Consider the following 14945-nt stretch of genomic DNA (forward strand, 5'->3'; position numbering starts at 1 on the left):
AACAGGGCTGGGGGGTTGGGGGGTTGGGGGGTTTGTATTCCAATTCAGCCTGTGTAATTTATATTTCGGAGAGGGGGATGGGGGAGGGATATGGGGGCTTGTGTTTGATAAACAGGCCAGAGGTTTTTAAACGTGAACGTCAGCCATTACAAGGACGGCCAAGCTGTCTGTCTCCGGGGGATACGGCAGCCCAGGCCGCCATCGGAAAAGATCGATAGGCGAGACATCAGATTGAATTGAGGTCACTCTTTGTCCCCTAAGAGGTCCCACTTACTGGCTCGCACGCAAAAGCTAGATGGGCTGAAGGGGGAGAGAGGGGGATGGAGGGAGGGAGGGGGATGGAGAGAGGGGGATTTTAGCTGGACAGCTGTATTGGCAACCCATGTCAGAGATATATGGGTTTTGTCAGTAAAATGTTCATTGGGAGTCTGAGCCAAGACATGGTTTTCATTATTGGCACGTTTTGTTCTATATATTGTCGATGCAAATTCAAATGTTTAATATACACTATTAGTGGATTTGGCTATTTTAGCCACACCCATTGCTGACAGGTGTATAAAATCGAGCACACAGTCATGCGATCTCCATAGACAAACATTGGCAGTAGAATGGCCTTACTATAGAGCTCAGTGACTTTCAAAGTGGCACCGTCATAGGATGCCACCTTTCCAACAAGTCAGTTTGGCAAATTTCTGCCCTGCTAGAGCTGCTCCGGTCAACTTTAAGTGTTGTTATTGTGAAGTGGAAACGTCTAGGAGCAACAACATCTCAGCCGTGAAGTGGTAGGCCACACAAGCTCAGAGAACGGGACAGCCGAATGCTGAAGCGCGTATCATGTAAAAATCGTCTGACCTCGGTTGCAACACTCACTACCGAGTTCCAGACTGCCACTGGAAGCAATGTCAGCACAAAAACTGTTTGTCGGGAGCTTCATGAAATAGGTTTCCATGGCTCGAAAAGTTGCACACAAGCCTAAGATCACCATGCGCAATGCCATGCGTCAGCTGGAGTGATGTAAAGCTTGCCACCATTGGGCTCTGGAGCAGTGGAAATGCGTACTCTGAAGTGATGAATTACACTTCACCATCTGGCAGTCCGACGGATGAATCTGTGTTTGGCGGATGCCAGGAGGACACTACCTGCCCGAATGCATAGTGCCAACTGTAAAGTTTGGTGGAGGAATAGTGGTCTGGGGCTGTTTTTCATGGTTCGGGCTAGACCCCTTAGTTCCAGTGAAGGGAAATCTTAACGCTACAGCAGACAATGACATTTTAGACAATTCTATGCTTCCAACTTTGTGGCAACCGGTTTGTCGTGAACCCCATCGAACACTTTTGGGATGAATTGGAACACCAACTGCGAGCCAGGCCTAATCGCCCAACATCAATGCCCGACCTCACTAATGCTCTTGTGGCTGATTGGAAGCAAGTCCCCGCAGCAATGTTCCAAAATCTAGTGGAAAACCTTCCCAGAAGAGGGGGGTTCAACTCCATATTAATGCCCATGATTTTGGAATGAGATATTCGACAAGCAGGTGTACAGTTCTTTTGGACATGTAGTGTATGATAAGAAATTTGTGTTGCCTAGTTAGAAATGTGCATGATGGAAATAGACGGATTCATAAAGTGCTAGTAGGGACATAAGATTCAGAAGGAGACCCCCAAAATCATGACCAATAATGACTCTGTCACTAAATTTAACAGTCAAGATGACCAATGCTTCTAGATTCCTTATTAAGTTTGATAGAATGATTGTGTCAGGCAACGATGTCAAGGTCATTCACATCCGTTTTATTTATACTGGGTTTTCTACAAAGTCAATGTATCACAGAATGCATGACAAAATATCCAGGCCTGGAACACTTTATAAGTAAGCCCACTTGACACTTGATATGTAAAGCAATGCATCTTCAAAACTAATAATGAATGTGATATGGGAGTCAGTGTGTGTGGCTAAACAGTGGACTGTTTGTGAAGATGTCCCAAAAGCAATACCCCATATTCCAGAATCAACAAACCCATTTGACATTCCCAGATCCCTTGAAATGGAAAACTCATTTTTCCATAACAATCATCCCGGCCATGCAGCATCGGAAGGGAATTGGATCTGCGTCAAGGCAACCCTCTCTCCTCAGATCCCATCAAGGGTGCACAGAAGTCACCCCTCTCCCACGGAAATTGCTACGAAATTGCTACGAACAGAGAGAAATTGTCTGCATCATCGAGGTACGGATCCAAAATGGCATTGCCCCTCAGGAGGAGTGTGCATCCACTGTTCCTGTTATAAATCCTTAAAGAGAGCCCAACTCCAATATCTGGCAACAGCATCAATATTAATGTGGGAGAAAGTTCTTCCAAAGCCGGTTTAGCCACAGAACATTAATATTGATGATGTTGTGCAGCATCCCCGCTGCTCAGTTGGAACTCTAAAATGTTAATGGGAACAGGGCTGGGGTTATAGGCCAATCTCACTGCTGAATATGGACATGGAGATTGGAGGTAGAAAGGGACAAGGGTCCATTCCAATCACCAGGTCTTCTCCAACATTTTCACCATCACAATACAAGATGGCGCCAATAGAGATGGCAGCTTCGCTTCTAGTCCTTAGGAAACTGTGCAGTATACATTTTTTTAAATGTATTATTAATTACATTGTTAGCCCAGAAAACCCTTAAGTGATATTACATACAACTGGGAAGAACTATTGGATATCAGAGAGATGTCAACTTACCAGCACTACGACCAGGAATATGACTTTCCCGAAGCGGTTTCTTTGACTGCACCTCATTGGGCATTTGAACTGATTCTAGAGGCCGACCCAAAACAATGCCGCCGGAGGAGAGGGTGCCGGAGTGGTCTTCTAGTGAGGCTTCGGATGCGCACACACCACCCACCGCTCCCGAGTATATTACTCGCTATTGTCCAGTCCCTACTTAACAAATGCGACGAAATCTGGGCAAGAGTTGCTTTCCAAGGAGATATCCAGGATTGTAACATACTCTGTTTCACGGAAACATGGCTAGCTGGGGACATGCTTTCGGAGTCCATACAGCCAACGGAATTTTCAGTGCATCACGCCGACAGGAATAAACATCTCTCCGGAAAGAAGAAGGGCGGGGGTGTATGTTTCATGATTAACGACTCATGGTGTAATTGTAACAACATACAGGAACTCAAGTCCTTTTGTTCACCTGACCTAGAATTCCTCACAATCAAATGCTGACCGTATTATCTCCCAAGAGAACTCTCCTCAGTTATCGTCACAGCCGTGTATATATCCCCCCGCAAGCGGATACCAAGACGGCCATCAAGGAACTTCACTGGACTTTATGCAAACTGGAAACCATATATCCTGAGGCTGCATTTATTGTTGCTGGGGATTTTAACTAAGCTAATTTGAGAACAAGGCTACCTAAATTCTCTCAGCATATCAATTGTTGTACACTAGCGAGTAACATGCTCAAACATTGCTACTCTAACTTCTGTGATACATACAAGGTCATCCCCCGCCCTCCCTTTGGCAAATCTGACCATGACTCCATCTTGTTGCTCCCCTCCTAGGCAGAAAGGCAGAAACTAAAACAGGAAGCGCCCGTGATTAGGTCTATCCAACGCTGGTCTGACCAATTGGATTCCACACTTCCAGATTGTTTCGATCACGTGGACTGGGATATGTTCCGGGTAGCCTCAGATAATAACATTGACGTATATGCTGACTCGGTGAGCGGGTTTATCAGGAAGTGTATCGGAGATGTTGTACCCACTGTGACTATTAAAACCTTCCCTAACCAGAAACTGTGGATTGATGGCAGCATTCACGCAAAGCTGAAAGCACGTACCACCGCATTTAATCATGGCAAGACGACTGGAAATATGACCGAATACAAACAGTGTAGGTATTCCCTCCGTGAGGCAATCAAACAAGCAAAGTGTTAGTATAGAGACAAAGTGGAGTCGCAATTCAACGGCTCAAACACGAGACGTACAATTGAAGTCGGAAGTTTACATACACCTTAGTCAAGTACATTTAAACTCAGTTTTCACAATTCCTGACATTTAATCCTACTAAAAATTCCCTGTCTTAGGTCAGTAAGGATCACCACTTTATTTTAAGAATGTGAAATGTCAGAAAAGAGTAGAGAGAATTATTTATTTCAGCTTTTACTTCTTTCATCACATTCCCAGTGGGTCAGAAGTTTACATACACCCAATTAGTATTTGGTAACATTGCCTTTAAATTGTTTAACTTGCGTCAAACTTTTCGGGTAGCCTTCCACAAGCTTCCCACAATAAGTTGGGTGAATTTTGGACCATACCTCCTGACAGAGCTGGTGTAACTGAGTCAGGTTTGTAGACCTCCTTGCTCGAACACACTTTTTCAGTTCTGACCACAATTATTCTATAGGATTGAGGTCAGGGCTTTGTGATGGCCACTCCAATACCTTGACTTTGTTGTCCTTAAGCCATTTTGCCACAGCTTTGGGAGTATGCTTGGGGTCATTGTCAATTTGGAAGACCCATTTGCGACCAAGCTTTAACTTCCTGACTGATATCTTGAGATGTTGCTTCAATATATCCACATAATTTCCCTCCCTCATGATGACATCTATTTTGTGAAGTGTACCAGTCCCTCCTGCAGCAAAGCACCCCCACAACATGATGCTGCCAACCCAGTGCTTCATGGTTGGGATGGTGTTCTTCGGCTTGCAAGCTCCCCCTTTTTCCTCCAAACATAACGAGGGTCATTATGGCCAAACAGTTCTATTTTTGCTTCATCAGACCAGAGGAAATTTCTCCAAAAAGTACGATCTTTGTCCCCATGTGCAGTTGCAAACCGTAGTCTGGCTTTTTTATGGCGGTTTTGGAGCAGTGGCTTCTTCCTTGCTGAGTGGCCTTTCAGGTTATGTCGATATAGGACTTGTTTTACTGTGGATATAGATACTTTTGTACCTGTTTCCTCCAACATCTTCACAAGGTTCTTTGCTGTTGTTCTGGGATTGATTAGCACTTTTCACACCAAAGTACGTTCATCTCTAGGAGACAGAACGCATCTCCTTCCTGAGCGGTATGAATGCTGTGTGGTCCCATGGTGTTTACATGAAGCTCATCACTAAGCTAAGGACCCTGGGTCTAAACACCTCCCTCTGCAACTGGATCCTGGACTTACTGACGGGCCGCCACCAGGTGGTAAGGGTAGGCAGCAACACGTCTGCCACACTGATCCTCAACACTGGGGCCCCTCAGGGGTGTGCACTTAGTCCCCTCCTGTACTCCCTGTTCACCCACGACTCCAAACACGACTCCAATGCCATCATTAAGTTTGCTGACGACACAACAGTGATCACCAACAACGATGAGATTGCCTATTGGGAGGAGGTCAGAGAACTGGCTGTGTGGTGCCAGGACAACAATCTCTCCCTCAATGTGAGCAAGACAAAGGAGCTGATCGTGGACTACAGAAAAAGGCGGGCTGAACAGGCCCCCATTAACATCAATGGGGCTGTAGTGGAGCGGGTCGAGAGTTTCAAGTTCCTTGGTGTCCACATCACCAACAATCTATCATGGTCCAAACACACCAAGACAGTCGTGAAGAGGGCACAACAAAACCTTTTCCCCCTCAGGAGACTGAAAAGATTTGGCATGGGTCCCCAGATCCTCAAAAAGTTCTACAGCTGTGCAATCGAGAGCATCCTGACCAGTTGCATCACCGCCTGGTATGGCAACTGCTCGGCATCTAACCGAGGGTAGTGCAAACAGCCCAGTACATCACTGGGGACAAGCTTCCTGCAATCCAGGACCTATATAATAGGCAGTGTCAGAGGAAAGCCCATCAAATTGTCAGAGACTCCAGTCACCCAAGTCAGAGACTTGTTTTCTCTGCTACCTCACGGCAAGCGGTACCGGAGCGCCAAGTCTAGGACCAAAAGGCTTCTTAACAGCTTCTACCCCCAAGCCATTAGACTGCTGAACAATTAATCAAATGGGCACCGGACAAATGGCCCCAACCTCCATTTGTTTTGTACACTGCTGCTACTCGCTGTTTATTATCTATGCATAGTCATTTCACCCCTACCTACATGTACAAATTACCTCTAACCTGTACCCCCTGTACATAGCCACGTTAATTGTGTTACTTATTATAATTTTTTTACATTAGTTTATTTGGTAAATATTTTCTTAACTCTTCTTAAACTGCACTGTTGGTTAAGGGCTTGTACGTAAGCATTTAAAGATAAGGTCTACGCTTGTTGTATTCGGCGCATGGGACAAATAAAGTTTGATTTGATTTGATATCATGGCTGTGCCATTGCAGTCTCTTCTGTTGGAGCACAGATATGATTACACTGGGGCTGTTTCTGGGTCAGTAAGTTAAATATTTCAGATGGTTTATTTTCAGCCCATCTGTTTCCACTTTCTGTACATTCCCCTCATGTGTGTGTTCACCAGTGCATATTTCTCTCTCTCTTGTTCCCTATCTATCTCTTTCTATCATTCCCTCTCTCTTTCCTTCTCTCTTGTTCCCTCTCTCTTTCCATTACTCTCTCGCTCCCTCTCTATCTTTCTTTCTCTTTCCCTTATCGTTTTATTTTTTTAATGTTTTGCTCCCTCCGTCTTTCCCTCTCTATCTCCTCTCTTTCCCTCTGTTTCTCTCTCATTGACTGCCATGTCTGCAGGCTCCATTTGACCCACTAAGTCATCTTCACATGGCCCCGAGGCATATCAATCGCTCATTGTGTGCAGAAGGGTCCCTCTGTAATTGGCTGTGAACTGAGTGTAAACGTCCAACCACAGAAGAGCCACAGAGGTTGTGACATTGAAGCCTTGGCTGCTGGGGTCAATGCGAAGCATCACCCGCTATGCCCCTATCAGATCAATTTCAGGGTTGGTCTTTGGAGTGAAAAGTGTCAGTCAGTCATATAGTCCATTTCGGTTCGCAGATCAACATTGTTTTATATGTTTCAAGAGAACACTTTATACCATATAGATTTTATAACCACTCTTTGTGGAAAGGAAACATTCCATTCTATTGTACAGTAGACTAATTATGGTCCTCTGGTTCCAGTGGCCTCAAACCAGTGGCGATAGATCTGGAATATTAGATCACATGCATGTTGCATTGAGCGCACAGGTTGCAGAGAGGGCAGGGTAATTGTTGCCGAGATGAGCAGCCATTGGACTGAAAACATGGTGCAAGTTTTCCCAGAAACATAAATAATTACAATGGGCCCAGGAGCAAATGTCCCATGATGTATTTTGACCCATGCCACATATGTGGGATCAATGGAGAGCTCTGTTGTTTTTTGCCCTCAGATGGTCTGTGCATTGCAACCCATACATTCATCTTCTTTGTTTCCATGTAACCCTATAGAATGCATTACTGAAGGGGAGAACATATTTGAAATAGTTTGTTATTTAACATTTGTTACATTTGATGTCCTTATGGATCATTATGTTATCTGAGGACCCTGCACTGTCATTTAAATAAAAGTTATAGAGAGAGATGCCAGATCAGGACAGGTAGTAAAGCTAGCATAGCCATTTCCGGCATTGTGACTTGTCATACCTTATATGAAACATCAGGTGATACAAGAGCAGGGCGAGGGCCAAATCGCCAGTGAACATGTAGCCTAGCTGTTCCAGCCGAAGCCACAGTGTTCCATTGTGTCTCTGCTAGGCTCTAACAGAGGCCCCATCCAACTTCTCACCTGCAGCATTGTCCACCGGGCAGCTCACTGAAGAGTAATTGGGAACAGGGATTCCAGGACGAGCTTTCTTTTTGTACCTGTTGTGGGAATCACTGACCCGGATGTGTGACCCAGCTGTATGTTCCTGAGTGCTTCATCGAGTGTGATTAAAGAGTGAGACTTTTGTGCGCGTGTGTGTGTGTGTGTGTGTGTGTGTGTGTGTGTGTGTGTGTGTGTGTGTGTGTGTGTGTGTGTGTGTGTGTGTGTGTGTGTGTGTGTGTGTGTGTGTATGTTAGTGTGCATGTGTATGTTGGTGAAATTTGTCTTTTTTGAGTGTATGAATTCTTTACAGGGGTCAGAATGAAAGCAATTCCATCAATGCTGTAAATTATGCGTTATTTGGCTTGGACACTGAACACACACACGTGCGCGCACAAAAGTCTCACTCTTTAATCACACTCGATGAAGCACTCAGGAACATACAGCTGCATCACCCAGCACCAATTACCACGGCGGTGACCTCACACATCCGGGTCAGTGATTCCCACAACAGGTACAAAAAGAAAGCTCGTCCTGGAATCCCTGTTCCCAATTACTCTTCAGTGAGCTGCCCGGTGGACAATGCTGCAGGTGAGAAGTTGGATGGGGCCTCTGTTAGAGCCTAGCAGAGACACAATGGAACACTGTGGCTTCGGCTGGAACAGCTAGGCTACATGTTCACTGGCGATTTGGCCCTCGCCCTGCTCTTGTATCACCTGATGTTTCATATAAGGTATGACAAGTCACAATGCCGGAAATGGCTATGCTAGCTTTACTACCTGTCCTGATCTGGCATCTCTCTCTATAACTTTTATTTAAATGACAGTGCAGGGTCCTCAGATAACATAATGATCCATAAGGACATCAAATGTAACAAATGTTAAATAACAAACTATTTCAAATATGTTCTCCCCTTCAGTAATGCATTCTATAGGGTTACATGGAAACAAAGAAGATGAATGTATGGGTTGCAATGCACAGACCATCTGAGGGCAAAAAACAACAGAGCTCTCCATTGATCCCACATATGTGGCATGGGTCAAAATACATCATGGGACATTTGCTCCTGGGCCCATTGTAATTATTTATGTTTCTGGGAAAACTTGCACCATGTTTTCAGTCCAATGGCTGCTCATCTCGGCAACAATTACCCTGCCCTCTCTGCAACCTGTGCGCTCAATGCAACATGCATGTGATCTAATATTCCAGATCTATCGCCACTGGTTTGAGGCCACTGGAACCAGAGGACCATAATTAGTCTACTGTACAATAGAATGGAATGTTTCCTTTCCACAAAGAGTGGTTATAAAATCTATATGGTATAAAGTGTTCTCTTGAAACATATAAAACAATGTTGATCTGCGAACCGAAATGGACTATATGACTGACTGACACTTTTCACTCCAAAGACCAACCCTGAAATTGATCTGATAGGGGCATAGCGGGTGATGCTTCGCATTGACCCCAGCAGCCAAGGCTTCAATGTCACAACCTCTGTGGCTCTTCTGTGGTTGGACGTTTACACTCAGTTCACAGCCAATTACAGAGGGACCCTTCTGCACACAATGAGCGATTGATATGCCTCGGGGCCATGTGTAGATGACTTAGTGGGTCAAATGGATCCTGCAGACATGGCAGTCAATGAGAGAGAAACAGAGGGAAAGAGAGGAGATAGAGAGGGAAAGACGGAGGGACACACACAAACTAAAAAGTGAGAAAGTTAGAAAGTGAGTGTGAGAGTGACCCTCGAATCACCAGTATGGACACTGTTCCGGTATTTGTGAGGAACGATAACAAAGCAACCACCACAGTTTTATTGCAAATAGATAAACAGAGTCCACAGCCTATCAAAGTGAATTGTGTATGTGTATCAGTGACCTACCAGTTGCCTGGAGGTGAAACCCCATCCTAGGTCATGACTCATGATAGGGATGTTGACAGCGGTTCCCTCTCCACCACCTGTCAGCCTCCCCTGCACTGTGTCTGTGTAGCCAACGCCCAGCCAGGTCTCCATGGCAGCTGTCGCTATGGATGTTACCCGGAGATACCAACACCTGTCATTACCTCGGGGACAGCCTGACTCCCAGTTGTTGTTTTTATGAAGTCCAGAAAATTGCCGCATTTCCATGAAAGCCCAAGTGTCTGCTGGTTGATATTTATTCCTTTGTATTTCATTAATGGTGAAAGTCATTGGTTCGAGAGGTCTCATTCAGTATTGAAACAATGAGGACAAAAACTTAGACACTGCAGGTCAATAGACTGTAACTCTTGTCTTGGTTTTAGAACTTAATTTAGGATTAGATGTGGATGTTCTGATATGCAACCATACTGTAGATTTTTCACATCACATCCATAGAATTTTAATTATACACTCACAAACAAGTGTCCCAACATGATAGACCTCATGGGCCAATGTTCAAACCTCCTCATTACTCAATAAAGACCTCAGTGTCCCTGTACGGGGGACAGAACAACACAGCGGGGGCCCCCACCCTCCAGGGGCCACACAGTCACTTTTTCACTCACAGTGTGTGATATCACAAGTAAACCTAAAGTGTTCTGTGAGGACTCTCAATGTGATGCCTGCTGGCCTGGATAACAGCAAGGGCAAGAAATTCTTCCGTGACCTATGTCTGACATAACTTACTGACCTGAGACGACATATCCATCTACAGTTAGGAAACAACAGAGGATCAATTGGAAATCCTCTCACCTCTGGTATTTTGTCTTTCAAACCATTTATCATTTACACAGACCTATGTCTTCATCATTTTGACAGATACATGTTCTGCAAAGAGGTTCAAGATAATTGAATTATATAAAATAAAGAGGTCACACTTTAAATTGAATAAGCCCTACACCAGATACAGCCAGTGGAATGACCTATGTAGTTACCCTGTAATAGGTTAGCATTAAGTACATTCAATTATGCAGTGCCTCATCCATTACGCATGTAGTGCAAGGATGCTGACGCAACACTACAGTTTAATTGGGATGCACTTAAGTGACTAAAAACAGGTTTGAAGAAAAAAACTGAACATAACACCAATAAAAGGGGAAATGATTGCGTCCCATTTGTACAAGTACACCAAGCTTCTGTTATTTTCCTTCCCACATCCATCCTCTGGGATATGAATAAATTATCAGAGGAAACGTAGGAAATGTCTTTATTTAATCCACCCGTTAAATTAAATACTCAGCTATTCTCAAACAATGGGATATTGAAAATTCTACAAGAAGCTTGACTGTGTCCAAGCCAGAGTCAATTCCATATGCGGACAATAGTGCTTACCTTTACAGAGCAAATGCTAATTCACAGAAATCAATTTCCGCTTTAGGAATATTTTGGGCAATGAATAATATATGTTGATAAATCTGTAATTAATTCATACACATATCACTGCATTTATATTACGACATAAATGGTTGCATAACATTTTGTTGTGTATTTCAGGATAGACAATCTGTTGTAGACAAAATGTATTTGGAATATTGTATATTTGCTGCAAGCATCTGTGACAATAACTCAACGCACATTACATACCACGCAAACTGTAATCGTATGAGTCTGTGGCCTTGTCAAAACATTTAACAACAGACTGAATTTCCACCACAGTGCATCCTGGTGGCGTTTAGATTAAAGTTCGCCATAATGGGATTGAATCAAAATAAACAAAAGGAAAAGTCACGTTTGTGGTGAAAGGGCGGGATACGCGACGGGGGGTCCAGTACGTGGAATCCTGGTGCTTTTGTATCTGACATGTTGACAGCGCAACGCCAGACCAGACGAGGGGGGTTGGGGGGGGGGCTATGATCCGAAATCCTCCTGTTTACCGTCCTTCCTCACCCCGAAGCTCCCTCTTGCCCCACTTCGTACAGTGGGGATTTCCATTGGGACCTCATTGGAACACCAAATACCCCTCAGAAAAGTCAGATAACATGAAAAACAGCGCCCCTTCTGCAACCTTTAACCGTTTTCCCCTACAGCTCTCTCGCTCCATCTCTCTCTTTCCCCTCCCTTCTGACATTTGGAAATGAATGCCAAACCGGGACAGGGTTGGTATGCTCTGTGCTGACCTGTCCATGACCCCGCGGTGCATTCTGCCATGTCCCCATAGGCGAGTCACAGTGGGATGGTTAAGGGGCTAGCTGCCCAGGATGTGTCTGGTAGAGTGTTAGCTGTTGTTAGCGTGCACTTGTGTATGTGTATGCTTGCGTGTGTGTGTGTGTGAGACACACAAACGCTGTGCGTGATGCTTTTGCATGTCTGCTTGTACACACACACCTCTGTGGACCAGAGAGCATGTGCCTGTGAAAATGGCACGCAGGGTCAACCTGTGTGTCAGGGATCAAAAGTGTGCATGTGAGTGTCACATTATTACGTTGCTGTGTGTGTATGTGTGTGCGCGTGTGCATGAATGAGGATGTGTCTGTGCGTACGTTTGTATACCCAGTACCGGATGAATGAGGATTATGTATGTATTATGTACCATTGTGTGTGCGCATGCTAGCGAAAGACTGTGTATGTGTGTGTGTGTGTGTGTGTGTCCCAGCGGTGGCTGCCCTCGCTAGTAGCTCCCAGGGAGATCTGTGACGGACGCTCTTCAAGTTGAGGGTTCATCCTCAGTTCAGTGATAGGTTCAACTGGCGGTCAGCAAGCTGCTACCAGGGCACTCTCTCGCTTGCTCGCTCCCCAGCCCCCCTTGGTTTGTCTCATTCTCCATCTCTTTTTTGACCGCGTTAAGCAATCAGCCAGCACTCTCTCTAAAGAAGTGTATTAAAAATTAGAGCTTGAAAACAAGTGTTATTTTTTACTGCCGTAGCCAACACAACGGCCATATTGTTCCCTCTATGCATGCTCGATCGAGGGAGATATACGCTGTATGTGTTCGGCTAAGTGTTTAAGTGCATGTGTGTCTGTGTGTAAATGTTTTTGCCCGTTTACCGTTTTACTATACACAAAGTTAAGTGGTTGTAGTTGAGATTTCATCTGTTTTAACAAAATTTGTGTTCCTTTTTTATTTTTCACGAGGGAGATTGTGATGAAGGTGTGTATGACCTGACGTGCTATGATCTGGATAAATCCATATGTCGGCCAACATGGTCGCAAAATGTAATCAGAAAGCCTTTGTCTTTCACCGCGGGTAAAATGTGTGATCTATTTTCGGAGCTGATTTTTAAAAAAGCGATGTGATGATAACGTTAACCATGTGTTGATCTCTGGGCAGTTCCAGAGAGTTCAGCACCACTGTGACACAACAACCCAGTGAAAAACAAGCCCAAAGCCCATGTAGGCTAAACCAGACCCTTATTACAGTGTGTCCTCTACAGTCAGTGGCTGAACATATGCCAGTCGTTGCCAATACGCATGCCGGTGTGCTCCCATTATTGTCATTCCCACATTGTGGTCAAAGATCATTGTTTCATATACATGGCTATTTGTTTTTGCACTTGATTGGAACTGAAGTTTGAAGATCTTTTGCTTTGACTGCAAGTGCATAAAATACATGGCGCTAGTAGCATACACAGTTATTTAGACTTAGCTTAAGTCTAGCTTAAATTTATCAGGAGAATAATACAAAGTGTAACACCAATAACAGTGGGGTGGCAGGTAGCCTAGTGGTTAGAGCGTTGGGGCAGTAACCGAAAGCTTGCTGGAATCCCTAGCTGACAAGGTAAACATCTGAACAAGGCAGTTAAGCCATTGTTCTCCGGTAGGCTGTCATTGTAAACAAGAATTTGTTCTTAACTGAATTGCCTAGTTAAATTAAACAATAACGCAGCCCATAATGATACACTAACATGCAGTAGTAGAACTAGCACACTATAATGATTTATTGGTAGTTGTAGTGTTTGACAGTTGCAGTCCATATTAATATATTTGTATCATTCTAGTCTTTGAATACATTTGTACATTGTAGCAGCAACACCAGTAGCAGCATTAAAACTAGCAAGCTAGCAGGATTAGCTGCTAATGCTAGCTCATCGATTGTAGACTTTGATCTCCCTCCCTCTGTTCTGCTATGATGTAGCACAGTTTGTTAAGCCAGCCCATTGGCCAAGTTCCAAAAGGAGTAGCGCCAGATTGGAGGGGTGAATGGCAGAACAAGAGAATTACTAGTTAATTCAGCCATAACGGGTCCCAAGCATCATAGCAAAGCAAACTGGCTTTGTTGGAACAATGTTGGACTGACAATAAATAATATATTTGTTTATTAGAGCATAACTCTATGACTACAAGACAGTTCCTAGGTGATATGCAACACAGAAGACAAGCAGAAGGCTCAGCAAAGGTGTCTGAAGTGATGAAACCGCCCTATCTGAATACCAGGTTTGCTAGCGCTGCTGTTTAGTCTGCCGCAATATTGTATTGCTGAGTCTCATTTTGCATGAGAAATCGAAGCTGCCCGTTCTTTATGGAAGCCACCCGACCTTTGTCAACCCAGCGAATTAGCTAGAAGCGTATCAGCTGCGCTGGCCCTTTTTCCTGACTGTCCTATTAACTGAGTGAAGCAAGGCGTGGGTCACACTTAAGTAACCTTTTCTTGTAATTGGGTTCAAGGTTAAATGACCCCGGAGCAGGGAGGTCCGGGGTTAAGGTCGCCGTGTCAGGCTGAAGGGTCTGCATTTAATCACAGATGGGAGAAGAAATCAAGGTCCAGGCTTATGCTGTCTGGGTAGGCTGGGACCCCGGTCAAACAGTGGGGTGGGGGGTTCGAAGGGCCAGTTGCTAGGCGACTCATATTCAAGCCAAGGTCTTCAAAGCTTTTAACCTTAGGGCAAATCGATATGGACAGCAATTCGGCTAATATTCATCTTGCAGATGGGAAAATTAGGCAAGAGTTGGGCCAGAGGAGCGCTGTTGGCATTGCAACAGCACTGTAAGGGCTCCACTAATTGAAATGTATGCAGAGGGAGAAAAAGAATGAAAGAACGACAGAAAGATGAATGAATAATGGCTGTGACAGCTTTTCAGTGGAGTGGCTCCATGTCTCTCTCTATCAATCTCCCCTCCCTCCCTCCCTCCCTCCCTCCCTCCCTCCCTCCCTCCCTCCCTCCCTCCCTCCCTCCCTCCCTCCCTCCCTCCCTCCCTCCCTCCCCCCTCTTTCCCTCTCTCTCTCTCTCTCTCTAGCTCTCTCTTTGTCTCTCATAGCCAGTGGGAGATGGACAACCAGGAGTAGAAGGGTTCAGCTAGCATGACCCATAGACCTGTCCATTGCCA

This window comes from Salmo salar, chromosome 05 (assembly GCF_965601325.2).
Source record: "Salmo salar chromosome 05, fSalSal1, whole genome shotgun sequence".
NCBI lineage: Eukaryota > Metazoa > Chordata > Actinopteri > Salmoniformes > Salmonidae > Salmo > Salmo salar.